At 38.3% G+C, this 14,379-nt stretch overlaps 1 protein-coding gene and 1 long non-coding RNA gene across 11 annotated transcripts in view; one reads left to right on the forward strand and one right to left on the reverse strand.

The window, feature by feature from the left end:
• Positions 1-12,947, forward strand: part of LOC134551973 (uncharacterized) — a 48,258-nt gene extending 35,311 nt beyond the window's left edge. The window contains exon 3 of the long non-coding RNA XR_010080731.1: positions 7,393-12,947. This is a non-coding gene — a long non-coding RNA (uncharacterized LOC134551973). The remainder of the gene's footprint in view (positions 1-7,392) is intronic.
• The window catches only part of CTNND2 (catenin delta 2), a 640,487-nt gene that overhangs the window by 302,615 nt on the left and 323,493 nt on the right, over positions 1-14,379 (reverse strand). The gene's annotated exons all lie outside the window — the stretch shown is intronic.

Consider the following 14,379-nt stretch of genomic DNA (forward strand, 5'->3'; position numbering starts at 1 on the left):
TACTTACAGGGGAGAACAACATTATCTGTTATATCCATAAGTTAAAAAAAACCCCAAACCATTAAATTATTTTAACTTTTCGAACAATTATACTTGTTTTTATATTTCTTTCTTTATTTTCTGATGTTGAGATCTTTTGGACAAGTAAATTTCTAATTTTTGATTTAAATTTGATTTAAATCTCTAATTTAAATTTGATTTAAATCTCTAATTATTTTCCCTTTTCCTAGCAGATACTGGATCACTTAAGAATATGTCAGTATATCTCCTAGTATCTATGTTCTGAACAATAGTAATGTAAATGAAATTAAATGCTTCCTTGTGGAGGTCTGTTTTTTCAGTAAAGAACTCATGTCAATTATTTACCAGATTTGATAGTGTTAAAAAAAGAGAATACTTGTCTAATTTACATTAAAAGGACTTTGCATTTCTACCTGGTATCATAAATGTTAATCTGGCAAGTTCAAATCTATACATCATCAGAAATTTCCTAATATCTACGGTCTGTGGTTTCTATTGACTCACTGTAGTGAGATGTCATAGATTAAGAAGCCAGTCCTTTGATAAGATAATGAACTAAAATTCTTGCATTCAACTCCACTGAAATTAACAATATTGAAGGTAATGTTGCCAGAGTCCTTGGACAAACAATAATAACTGCAAAGTGCTGAACTGGATGAAATTACTTTAATTTAAATTACCTTTTGAAATGAAGTCCTAGTGGTGACTAGGGACACTGACTCTTTCTGAAATAACACTTTTTCCAATTTTACATTCCTTTTGTCTGATTTTCAGATTTACTAAATAATTGCAGCTTCATCTGACACACTGGGACTTGACAGCAATCTTCCTTTCTGTAATTAGCATAATCCATAGTACTGCCTTCCACTCTAGAGTCCCTCTTCCAGTATCCAGATTTCTATGTGATAGATATCACCTCACCAGCCAGAAAAAAATGTAATATCTCAGCTGGTATTCTTGCTGGCAGAATGAATTACTAGATGTTGCTGGCAAGAACACGATGATGTAAAAGCCTCTGCCACCTCATCCAAATAAATTAGAGAAGAAAATCAAGTCGTGCATAAACAGTGAATTACCACTTCCAGGAATTCCAGTTTAGCCCTTTTCAAGCAGCAAACTTGTACAAAATGTAACAAAGTTCATTATGCTCAATGAATCACTTGTGGTTGATTAGTAGTAATCCCCAATATCACTTGTCTGGCTTCCACAGAAACACTGTACTGTATCCATATTAATCTCAGGATCACAATGAATTTTCACTACATCTTGACATTTCCAATTCTAGTCATGCTTCTCCTCACCACCACCGTAATGGTCTTTCAATAAATAATGTAGCTCTTAGAGTCATGATAGCACATCCACCATCAGAACTGTCATCCTAGCGCTACCTTATTCAACACGTGGAACATGCACCAGGGGCTGTGCAGGGCACTGGTGAGTCCCCATCCCTGGAGGTATTTCAAACATGTGCAGATGGACACCTGGGGACACGGTTTAGTGGTGGACTCAGCAGTGTTGGGTTAATGCTTGGGCTCGATGGTCATAAAGGTCTTTTCCAACCTAAAAGATTCTATGGTTCTCTATTAAAGTTGTATTTGCTCTACAAAGATATCACTCTATTCTGGAATGGAAAGAGTGCTGCTTTCCTTAGTTAAATTACTGCTCTTTAGCTTTTTTAACAATCCAGTAGAGCTGGATATCGAAACTGCCATTTTTTGGTTGCAAACCAACGCCAGAGCCTTGCAAACAAACATTCAAAGGGTTTCCCTAGAAAACTTTATTAGAACTTGCCATAGTTTTAATTTAGATATTCTTTTTTTTCCCTTTTTACCCTTTTTTAACTAAGCTTCCCCTGATGATGGCCTGAAAAAGATTCTTGACTGAAGCAACCTGACCTGTTTGTGCAGGAAGCCTTTAGGCTGTCACATGACTGTACCAAATCTGCTTGAGTGACTAAAAGGGCACGCTTTTTTTGTCCTTTTCTTTCAGGAGTTTCCCAGCTTCACAAGAGATCAGTATAACTGACTGTATAGTTACATCAAATACATGAAAAGACAAAAAAAAAAAAAAATTGACAGAAGTATTGTCCTAATGAATTTTTCAGCATGTTCAGCAAAATGTATTTTTGCTTCATATTTTTTTCCAAAGAAAAATGCATTAGCACCACTTTTCTGCATATTCCTATGCCTCATTATATAAGTCTGCAAAGGTTAGAATCTTTGACTGAGGAAGATGAGCAATAAAATTCTTTATCAAGTTGTTTTAAACTATGGTAACCTGAGCCCACCTTAAGAGTTTGAGGAAGGGATTTTAACCAGAACTACATTAGTATAGCATTAGAAAATCTTAGCATAAAATATGACTGAGCTGAGAACCTCCCTTAATCCAAACTCGAAAGAATAACTTGATTTATTTATTCTTCTTTTATTTTTGGTAGTCACTGCATCCCGTATATACTTCAAATGTTCTAGGTACAAATAAGACGACCGTTCTACTTAATCCTAGCTGACTTACAGAAAGAATCCTCCATCACTATTCAACTATGCAAAACTTGATTCTTCTATGCTTATGTTGTCTTTGGAAAATTCCATGTATTGAGGGAAAATCACAGGGAAGCCGAATAACTTAACAATGAGAATATAATGCTTAAACCCAAACAAATAAACAAAGCACTTGACTAAACAAAAGAAGAATATTGTTATATGTTTAGGTCTTGATGTTAATGTTTAGGCTAATGACTAATTCATTAAGCTAACCTATCTTCTGTAAGGATGCAGTACACTGTGCTTAACGCTTTACCTTTAATAACTACCTAGGAAAGGAGCGATTCCAGTAAAAATTGTTCAACCTCCCTAGGCAAGAACGAGCAAAGTAAATATCCACAGAACAGTCATGTTGGTTCCAGCTGAACTCACATGTTCCCATTTCTGCACGCATGTCATGAAAGCACCAAGGAGTGAGAACCCTCTGTGTGTGATCTTGCATATGGGGAGGGTGAAAGGCAAATGAGCACAGCACGCTGCAGGGAGCTCGTTTTGGGGAGCATCACCTGGGCAGCTCTACCTGCCTCTGCACAGTGAGCAAACAGCAGAAGCACAGAGCACTGCAAAAATGCAGATTTTCTACAGCCAGCTGAGGATGTCTGACTATTGCCAGCAGCTCTGTACATCAAGTTTATCCCGTTTCAGGCAAAAATAGAAAAATCCCAGACTGACCTACAGTTTGTCTATAAACAAGCAACAAACCAGGCCTTAGGGAGCCTTCATTTTTTCTTGTACCTCAAATCAAGTTAATCAAGAAGTGGGTGCCCTTCATGATGGACTTGATAGGAAACCATCCTGATAAGATGGACTCTGTGTAGACAGCCAGCACCTGTGTAACCAGGTGAGTTACAGAAGACCATCAAACACCTCGCCCAGCAGTTTACAGGAGTCAAAAGCAGTTTTGGTGCTATAGAAGGGAATGCTTCATATGACACCAAAACAGTGCTGTCTGGATGACATTCACCAGCCATATTTCCATAAAAGCAACCGAAGTCCTCAAGGGAGGGAACCCAGAGGTGGGGAATGCAATTGGGTACTTTGGCAGAAGAAAAGCTGCCTGAGACATCCTCAGACTGTGTTGCTATTAGGGTCTGTACAAACACCCCAAGATCCACTTCCAGAGCAGGAGCTGGGAAGCAGCAAGGGCAGCTTGGACTCAGCTGAACTCCCAGAAGGTGGGGGTGTGCCTGTGGCACTGGCAGCAAGGACAATAGTAGGCAAAGGTAAGTGACACCAAGCCCAGCCCAAGACACAATTTGCACTACCTGGACACAGCAGTACTTGCAGCATCACTTGGGTTTCATTTTAGACATTACATGGCCTAAAGCAAGACCCAGCCCACTTCAGAGGAATGCCTTGATGGGTTCAGAACCATTCAGTGCAGGAAGGAGCTCCACTGCCCTGTGCACACTTCTCCAGCAATAGCATTTATTAAGCAGCCTGCAGAAATTCATTGTTTTTATCCCATGCACCAAAATACATTAAGTGCACATGCACAGCAGGCCAAAGAGGTTGATTATTAAGCGCCTTGCTGCTCCCCAGAAGAACACCACAGCAAAGAAACTCACTTCTTGCTGGGAAGGGAGGTAGGTTTTCTTTCATTCCCTGTTTCTGGCACACTCCTTGCTTTATCACTGAGCCTGCATACAGGCTGCCAGGGCAAATTCACACTTTTGTATTCCTCTAATTATCCAAGCTATGTTGGTGTGCCTCTCCTTTGTGTGAAGTCATTCAGTTTACAGTTGTCACTCACTTTTTGAGAAAGTGATATAGCTATCTGCTACACCAAAATATTTTTATTATTTTCTAAAACAATTCATGAAATTATATGTAACACTACAGGAGAAAAGCTATGAAAGGATTTTACAAGGAGCTGTATCAGCACATGATCTTTTAAATTATTTCTACAATGGAGCTACACAAACATTGCTGTCTGTAATTAAAAGCAGATACTCACTGATATTTAAATATTTACTGATGGCTGCTCTCTTGTACCTTGGAAATTTCAAACTGAATTTTAAAATTATGGCAAAATTCTTAGCTGTAGATGCCAGAAAACCATTCAGGTGGTTAATGTCCACCTTTATTAGAAGAGCCTCGCTTCAAGTTCCTGCAGGGAAAGAGAACTGTCTATTTTTTTTTTCCCAGAAAAATTACTGTTATTCCCTAGGTTTACGAAATCAATGGCAGAACTTTGTGACTGTGCTGTGAAAGTTTTGTATTTCTTTCCATTGATGCAGGAAAATATTTGCAGCCAGATTTCCAAACAGGTCTCAAAAATCAATGCTTTCCTCTGCACTTAATACTTGCAGAAATTTGCAGGCATGATTTTCCTTTAAAAAGAAGTTTTAAACTGCTCCAGTCCTATTTCTATTCAATTTCCCTATGCTGATTGTGCTTAAAAAACCTGTTCTGTTTCTTCTTATTTAAATGTAATTAAAAGTTCAGGTGCTACACCACTAAGAAGACCGTTCAAGTACAGAGCATGCATGGAAAGGCACCAGCAGCCTTGCATTCCACACAGTGCACTGCTTAAGGGCTTGCAAAGCAGGTGCCAGAGGCTGTTATTTAATGGACAAAGCATAACACAGCCTCTCTTCCTGTAGTTTTTGACCATCACTCCTGAAATGGTCTACAAGAGCATCAATTACAGTAAATTTTATTTTGTTACTGAATTCATTTCACACAGACCAAACCCCACTGACTTCAGTTTTGCATGAATTTGGTCACCTAGGGAGAGAACACTTGCTACTTCACTTGCAACCAGCCAGTTCCCTTTAGCTTCAGTTCTGCAGACAGTTACTGGCATGACAGTGAACACACAGAATTCTTTCAGAGTGGAAGCCTTGGAAGTTCTGCTGTTCCCAGGAGAAGAATTTAGAGGGCAATATGTACTTTGTGTATTTATTTAACTTTAAACTTGGACACAATAACAACATTAGGGAAACAAGCACCGTGTGATTGCCCTGGTCTCGCTCTTCCCCTGATGTCCCTTCCATGCCCTTATGCATTCCAGACAGGATACTGGGCTAGACAGACCCCAGTTCTGAATCAATACAACCACTCTTTTGTTCTTATTTAGAGAAGGCAAAATCAAACCAAATTACTTAATTTTGTAATTTCCCATTATTAATTAATTAAGAAAAAGGATGATGATCCACAAAAAGAAGGAATTAGCTCAAGGCTGGATTTCTGCTAATACTGTTAGTTCTTCTGGTTTGCTTAAAACCTATTTTTATTTGAGAAAAGAACTCATCTCCCAAACTGAACATAGCTACACAGGAGCACATTTAGAAAATAATAGAATTAGAATATTTTAATTGCAAAGGACCTACAATGACCATTGAGTCCAAATACCTGACCACTCCAGGGCTGACTGAAGGTTATACAGCAAGTTATTAAGGTCATTGTCCAAATGCCTCTTAAACACTGCAGTTTTGGGGATCAGGTCTGATCCAAACCAGTGACTAAGTTCAATGTAACCATCAGGCTTCCCCTGTCTTTCCTATTGAAACCTCTGTTCTATATAGAAAACAATACATTGTTTTAGTTAAGAAATGCCATTATAAAAGACACCACCACAGTACATTTTCTTCACAGCAAGTTTCGAAAGATGCCTTCAGGGAAAGTGTGCAGACAGTAGCACTGAGGAAAGGTATAGTCCCAGTGGGGCAGAAGAAGGTACTGAAGACTGAGGAGTGAGAGTGAATTTCTTGTCAGGTGCCTTAACCAACTTGTGTTTTGACGCTGGGTAAGAAATGTTCAGTGGCTATGAGATCGATTCTTTTCTGAGGCACATAGTTCCCTGTGCATTGTATGAGCACTGTGGTTTGGGTGTTAACTCAAACCATGGATGCATGGAGACAGTCACCTAAAAATAAGGAATACAACATATTTTTTCAGTATATTTTTGGTTCTGGTCTTTGGTACTGTAACAATCATTTCCAAATAAATATGGTGTAATATAAATGAAATTCCTTTAAGGAGACCCACTTCTGTACATGAATATTTTGCAATTCTTTTTTTCTACGGACAGCTAACTGTCAGAGCAGGTAAAAAAACCCTGCATAGTAACATAAAGGTCCTCATCTTCTCAATACTAACAAACTGCACAAGGATATCCCTTCTGCAGAAGAGTTAATCCTTAACATGAAGATCAAGCCAAGAGCCTCATGCTGACCACTGTTTTAGATAAATTATGTAAACTATGATCACACTTTATATGACTATTTCAGCTACAATATTTGTTCCGTGTTGTCCTTGGTAAATAATAGAAAGGGATTTTCTCTACGTTTTGAGGGGATGATTCATTTTAAATTCAGCACTTCCTTAGGGAAATAATGCAGACAGAAGCCAGACAGCCTCTACCTTGAAGGAAGTGTATTTCCATGCAGGAAATTCCCAATACACACACACAAAGCCTGTCACTGTGTGAAATCGCACATCACAGCCCTTCCCAGTTCTTCTCCCTTACAGCCTCTTCACATTAGCTTCACTCAGCTGCTTCCAAGAAACCTCCCTTCACTGGGCTCCTCACCTCTCACTGCACCTGTTTCGTTGTAAACAATTCTTTCCTTTTCCCCTCTGCAGAAGAAAATACAGAACCAGGATGTTTCTCCTTTCTGTTTAGCTACTTTCCTTCCTGCAGCTTATGCCTGTAGGAGCCAAGAAGCAAAATCCTACTGTGCCTCCACAGTGGTTGGAAAGCCCCTGGAATTAACACAGAATAGTCTCAGTGTCAATATATTGTGTGAATTTGGAATTGAGGAGACTGCATGGTGGTCATCTATGCCTTATAGGTTGTCTTCTGTTTTGTATTCTCCACCAGATGTGTGAACATGAAACACTCCCATGAAACAGAAGCAGATTCTGCAGGAAGCAGGAAAGATTTTGTTGACCTTCGTTAGGGAAGAATTTGGCAACATTTATTCCAATCCCCACTTAAAACTGGGCTACTTTCAAAGTACTGTCCTGGACATAATGTAGCAAGGCACATGGGAGAGACTCTATCAGTATTCTGCCATTCAGATTTTGTGCAGTTAACACCTTTTTTAATAGAAAAAATAAAGATTGATGAAGGTGAAATTAGAAGAGTTTGGTGAATTTAGATGAAAGAATTGAAGTCTGAGAAGGGAGCACAACTGGCTTTTATAATTTAGCAAGGTTGAAGAACAGGAGGAAAAGAAATAGTCAGAGGATGGGACACGGACAAACAAGTTCAAGCTGGTCACTGAAATTTTTGCTGAAACTTTAAAAAAGGCATGAAGACATCGTGGAAGCAGCCAATCTCGTGCAATTTGAGTTGAGGTGTCAAAACTATACTCACTCTGCTCTTCCAAGGTTGGTTGGTAAGTTTATTAGAAAGAGATGATACTAGTTCCAGCTTCAAGGAACTGGAGGACAGCCCAGGATAGTGCCTCCTGTTCTGTATTTGAAATAACCTTAATCTGTGATGCTGGCAAATTGATGATTGTTACAGGGCAGTATCCATCCACACAACTGCATAAAACAATAACTGGTGCCACCAGAAAGACCAGGCAATAGAGTTCTCTAGAAGCAGCCAGTACCAAGAATAATGTGTGTAAGAACTGATGAGTGTTACATTTACATTTAAAGAAAACTAGTTTCTAATCTAAAATGTTAGATGAATATAAAGGTAATTGTGTCTGTTAGGCGGGTGATAAGCAGCTGGATCAACCCATGAAATATTGGTATTGATTTATGATTTTAACTATAGGAGTGAAAGTTCTTATTTGTAAACTGTCTGTTTGTATACAGAGTTGACAAATTATCCAAGTAACTAAAATGGCACATGGTAATAACAGCTATTTAGCTATATGGATAACCTTTAATCACACATTTATTACTGAAAACTACTAAAATTATATTAATGCAAACTGACAAAAAGTAAATGTAACCTTTAGACAAATTGGGAGCATTGCTGTAAGCAGTCTTTTTATTATGGCTTTTTACACCATTAAGGTGCAGAGGGGAAAATGAGCATCAGTTCCTTATGAAAATAATATTTCTTCCATTATTCATTGCCTACCAGAATAAATACAACACAGGAGACATGACAAGTAAAACCAGGTTCATAGGTCAGACATTTAGCAAAGACAGAAGAAATATGCTGTATTTTTAAAAATTATATACAGGAATTATAAAGAATATTCCTAAAGAGTAAAAGGATATTTTTTAAGAATTAAGAAGAAAATATTTTACAGATATCATACTAATGATGCTGAAACAAATAATATTTTCAATCGTCTTTATTCTAAGAAGAATATTACAATATAAAATGTTGTGAAAGTTACTAGACAACTAAACCAATCTTTTGAAATTTTGTTTTGTTAACAAAAGGATGAAATCCCCTTTCTACTTATATATTCTTTGCATCCAGAACATGAAGCCTCACAAGATATTTACATATTGAATCTTTTAATTTCATATATAATCTACACATTTCAATACTAAATTACTTCTGTTGCAATTACTTTGCAACAGAACTTTATGTCCTGGCCCAGCCCCAAATGTCTGCCAAACAGGTAAACCATGAAGGGAGGCACAAGAAGCCAGAGTTAGACTAAAACTCCGATCAGATCCAAAAACAAGTGCTCAGTCAACTTTGGAAATTCTAAAGGCAACTTCTTTGTTCTTTTTGGCTTTTCTATAACCCCTCTATTGCTCACTGCCTGCATATTGAAGCAAGTACCAAATTCCCCGTCGGCACCTATTACCATGCAGCTGATGCTGCTGCAGCTGAATTGCAGACTTTTTCCTAATGCTTGTGGCCTGTTTTGGGCAATCTTACCAATACTCATGAAAAACAAAAACATACCCCTGAATTCCATATTATTGTTCCTTTAAGCTGCCAAAAAGATCATCTTTCTCTCCACAAAATGGGGAGACCGAAGCCCAGAGTAAATTGGACCAGTAGTGAAAGTCGTCTGTGACTTATTTATTGCAATTTTTTCCAATGCAAATGTGGCAAATACTAGAGAAGTGACTTCACAAATATTCCAGGTTCTCACATTGCATTGAAAAAAAAGTGCAGGGGGCTTACCTATATGCTTTTATTACTTGTAAATATTTAAGAGACTGATTAGTCTGTCACTTATGAGTTCATATCTAAGACGCTTTTAATAAAAGAATTCAACTGCTGAGATGGCTTGTTTGATAAAACAAAATTCTACCTACTGCAGTCCTCAAAGCACTTCAAATTTGAAAGCTGTAACACTTTAAAGTATCAGGGCAGTGATCCTCATCCTGTGCATGGGACTGTCTAGTACTTTCTGTAAAGTCTGCACAATTATGCACAAAAATGTTAAACTGTATTTGGTTAAATAAAAGCACTAATTTTCTCTGCTGACTCTGCTGAAACAGCAGACAAGGGAAATGAAACCCAGATCTCAAGTAACTAGCTGAGCTTTACATCGGCAGATACAGTCCTTTGAAAGTCCTTTGTTTTGGTGAGAAGGACTGAACCATAAGAAAATCGAGTTCTTGGCTACCTATGCAAATCCCTCTCTAGGATGCCTCTACATCACTTGTTCAAAGCTTGTTCTTTCCCATGCCTCATAGATCCAGAATCCAGTTAGTTTTCACTAAAGCTTATGCCACTAAGTAGTCTTCCTCTTTGTGCCCATCTAAATCACCATGCTCCATGTTCAGAAATATTACATAAAGATAAAAGTCACCACTTTTGCATTTATTTTACCTTTCTTTTCTCTAATTACACTAAATTAAATTTTGAGGGGTTCTCAACTGAGTTATGCCATCATTCACTAACTCTCTTAACGTCTTTCTCTTTGAATAGCTTAATCTAGGCTTAAAAGCTGATTGTAAAATTGAGATTTTATATTACTTGTACAGTGCATCTTGGAAATAGTCCAATCAAAAAGCTAAATCTGTTCTCACTGCAAAACACAGCTAATATGAAAAGCGAGGAAATCAATTTATTTTTTTCCTCCCTGAATATGAATCACATAAAATCTGTTCTAGACATCACAAAATTAATTTTTCATAGTGGAGAAATGCTAAAGCTCAGAGTTGAAAACAATAATTTTGCTTAAGAAAGCAATGAGATTTATGGCCATTTTGAAGAAGAACAGTATTTGCAAGTTAGCTTCAAGGCTGTCAGTGTCAAGAGCAGAGAATTTTACTCCCCACCATTCAGCAAAACCTCTGCTCAAAGCCAGATCAATGAGTGCTGGCTGGGAGGGGTCTTAGCCTTCAATTGTTAAAATTTGTATCCAGATCCTAAGAATCTCAATTTCAACAATTTCTTGTGTTGAGAAATACAGTTCAAGACAACCCTGTGCATGACAACTGGATAGTTTTGACTTCAATACGAAACAGCTTTGCTGTTAGGATGGACTGGAATAGAAGAGAAGTGTACAGAGAGGAAGATTATATCTGGCTTGTTTTCATCAAGAATGATGTTCTACTCAGAGGTAATGGTAAGGAGAATTTGAATAATATGGTATATTCTATGTCCCATGATGAACGTGTCCAGTCCATAAGTGAAATAAGCAGAGGTAATCCCACATTTTGTTACTCCATCAAGCTGAGGGTGGCTATTTCTAAACAGACATTACAAAGTATCACATCAATTTAAGAAAGGAGGAAAAAAATCAAAACTAATAACTTAAGCCTAGCCTGGCTTCCAAAGTTAAAAATGTGCTAATAATTTAAAGGGAAAGTATGTAAATGCACATGATTTTAATAAGGTTTCACAGAGCACAATTTCTTTCACACAGTAAAAAAAAAAAAAAAAGGTAGATCTAATACATCTGGAATTCCATTGGGCATTTACCCCATTATCAGATGACAGGACCAAGTTAATAGATTCAAAAAAGAGTGGGAAACAGTACACAGTTTGAACACTGTGCATAAAAAGAGCCAGACAAGAGACAATTGGCAGTGTTAAACTGAGGCTGAGCAAGAGAGACACAACCCAGCATTTCCCAAAAGTCAGTCTTGAGGGAATACAGTTTTCCACAGAAGTATGCAAGACAATTGAGGCAGTTTGAAAATGAGGCAAGATCAGTACCTGAAATGTATTAAAGCAGTTCTTTAGTATCAGGTAAGACTGGGCTTCTTGACCTCTAAAACTAAATACTACTAAAAATTGGATGTGAAATGTCGGTGATACACACTAATAGTGGCCAAAAGTTTTCTGTCCTATTTTTCTAAAGGCACTGTTTTCACCATGGCAGATAAGAAATGTTTGAAAACATTTTCTTCTGCAGCACTGTGAGCCCATAACAGCTTTAAAATTTCTGTATTACAGGTAAAGACTGCCTTCTCAAGATTGACATCTCCTATGAAGTCCTCTTTACAAGAGCAGGAGTGCTTTCAAGAAGTAATACATAATTAAAATAACCTGCACAAGAATCCAGGTTGTGCTCTCTCACTGAGTGACTCGCGTGTGTGCCAGGTCACTCCCAGGCAGCTGCAGGGCACAGAGCTGGAGACGCTGACACGAGGTGACCTCGGTGTGACAGCAGCACCCTCACCCGCCTTTTCACAGGGCGAGCTGAGCTGGTGCTGGTGGAATCCAGAAATACCCAAGTGCAGGAGTGAGCGTATCAGCAGCAGCAGGAGAAAGAGTTCAAGGGTTCCCTGGTTTATCTACAGGAGGAAAACCTCTCCTATGGCACATGTTTTTTCTGCACATATTGGGAGGCCTGACTGCCTAGTTAATTCTTTTCCACTCCAACCAAAAACTTCAATGTTCCTGCTGCCCAGCACCTGTACTCAAAGAGCTGTATTTCTAAAAACCTTTAACCTGAGTTACTTGGGGCAGTTTTTTTAGATTTTTTTGTGTTTCCTTTTTTTCAGAATTATTATCTCCTCCTCCCGTCTCCTGCCTATTACAATAAGCATTAATGGAACCTATGACAAGATCAAGTGAATAAATATCCAGTGAATAAATATATTTATTGCAAACAATAATGCATCCTTTTATTTCTTCCTCAGCAGATTTTAGGTTCAGATTTTACTCAGATAAGTACAAGTTGAAGAAGGTAGATCACTATGCAAGTGAGGTTGTCCATCAAACGTGAGATTAAAAATGTTGGTATATTAAGCAACTTCATTCCAAGTATATGAAGCAGGTATATTTTGCTCATGGCAGTACTTAGATTTGACACGTAGGTTTAACGCTTGTAAACCCAGAGCCAATGGTGCTTAGAAAAAGGATGTGGTTTATTGTGACTTGTACAGTGTGCTTGGCATTACTGCCAGTGTCCTCCTAACCAGGACATCATATGTGAGAAGGCCTGGCTGCATTTAAAATCCAGTCTCAAATTCATTGCAGGAAAAAGAGAAGGTAAATGCAATCCCCATGTTTGCTTCGAAACTGTGAAAGTATAATCTGGAATCATGGGGGCAGCAGAAACAGCAGGACATGATACCACCTTCTCAGGTATTCAGAAACATATTTGAAAGGAAAGGATTCTTTCAACAACTTCTTCATCCAAGAGCAATGAGACACATGTGGCATCACCTGAAAACCAACTGAAACTCGTGACCAGAAGCTGCCTGCATGGCAATTCACTCTTCAGAGCTGTGACACAACATACACATGTAACCCATAGGGCAACCTTTCTCACAGCTGCAGAAGAACAACCTGCTAAGCAGAAGTGTGGCAACAGCGGAAGTGAAGGGAAATCTGACAGGTGCCTTCCTCTTTCTCCTTCAAGCCCTTCGTAAGTTTGCATTTGAGCAAAGAATAAACTCTTACTTCTGGAAAAGAAATTCCTTCTCAGTGTATAACTAGTTTAGGACAATTGACATAATTACTGTGTATGGCAAATTCAGCTTTATTGAAGAGATGACCACACAGTTATTCTGCAATTTTCACTTTCTTCCACAAGGCTCAAGCTTTTCTGTTAATACAAATAAATTTGTGACATCTGCCCCGTTATTTAATGAAAGCCTTGACCACCTGAATGAGTCCATAAACAGCTAGGCCCTATGATGATGTGGATTACACCTGTCCTGAATTCAGCCTTCTTTCTCCATATCCCCCATTGCCCCAATCCTATTTTTCATCTTACATGCCCATGGCAGGACTCTCTAACAGTCAGATTCCACATTTCTCCACTGCAGTGTATGTTACCTGTGTCTAACTTACTGTATCCAAGGGTGGATGCCAAGGGTGACCACAGCTCAGATACTCCACTATTGCCACTATATACTTTTCTGGGCCTATCACATGGACTTCAAGGGCATTTCCATTTCCTTACTGCTCAGTGACAAACTGAACATTGATAAAATGCTCTGCATTGTAGTAGCCAAATAATATTGCCTTCCTTAGGAGTACAAATTCCTCTCAACTTCTCAGCAAACAGACTAGCCAGGGCCAGGACACCTTGTTGGTCCCACTTATGACATGTGTACCAGCAGGTGATCCACCTGACAGCCACACTCTCTGGCCTTGGACGTCACTGGCTACTAGACCTGTCAGACATTTATTTTCCCCTACAGACTGGCCACATCTGTGTAGCAAGTTCTAGACATATTTACAGCAGCAAAAATATTTGAATACTTCTATAAGACTAGAACATGGCCCAATCAGCAGCCAAGAGGTTTGTTTATTTATTTAGTTAATGAAGCTGCCTCACTCCCCATATCACAATATGAATCACATTTAAAACTAATTTAACCTTATAAATATTCCAATCATAAACATTTTTTCTATCCTTCTCTGACTTCCATGTTTAAATTCTATTCCACCATTTTATCAATTTTCAGCTTTAAGGTTGTGAGTAATACTTTGATTTTTATACAAATGGATTACTGGATCCAC

The sequence above is a fragment of the Prinia subflava genome, chromosome 1 (assembly GCF_021018805.1).
Source record: "Prinia subflava isolate CZ2003 ecotype Zambia chromosome 1, Cam_Psub_1.2, whole genome shotgun sequence".
In the NCBI taxonomy this organism is placed as follows: domain Eukaryota; kingdom Metazoa; phylum Chordata; class Aves; order Passeriformes; family Cisticolidae; genus Prinia; species Prinia subflava.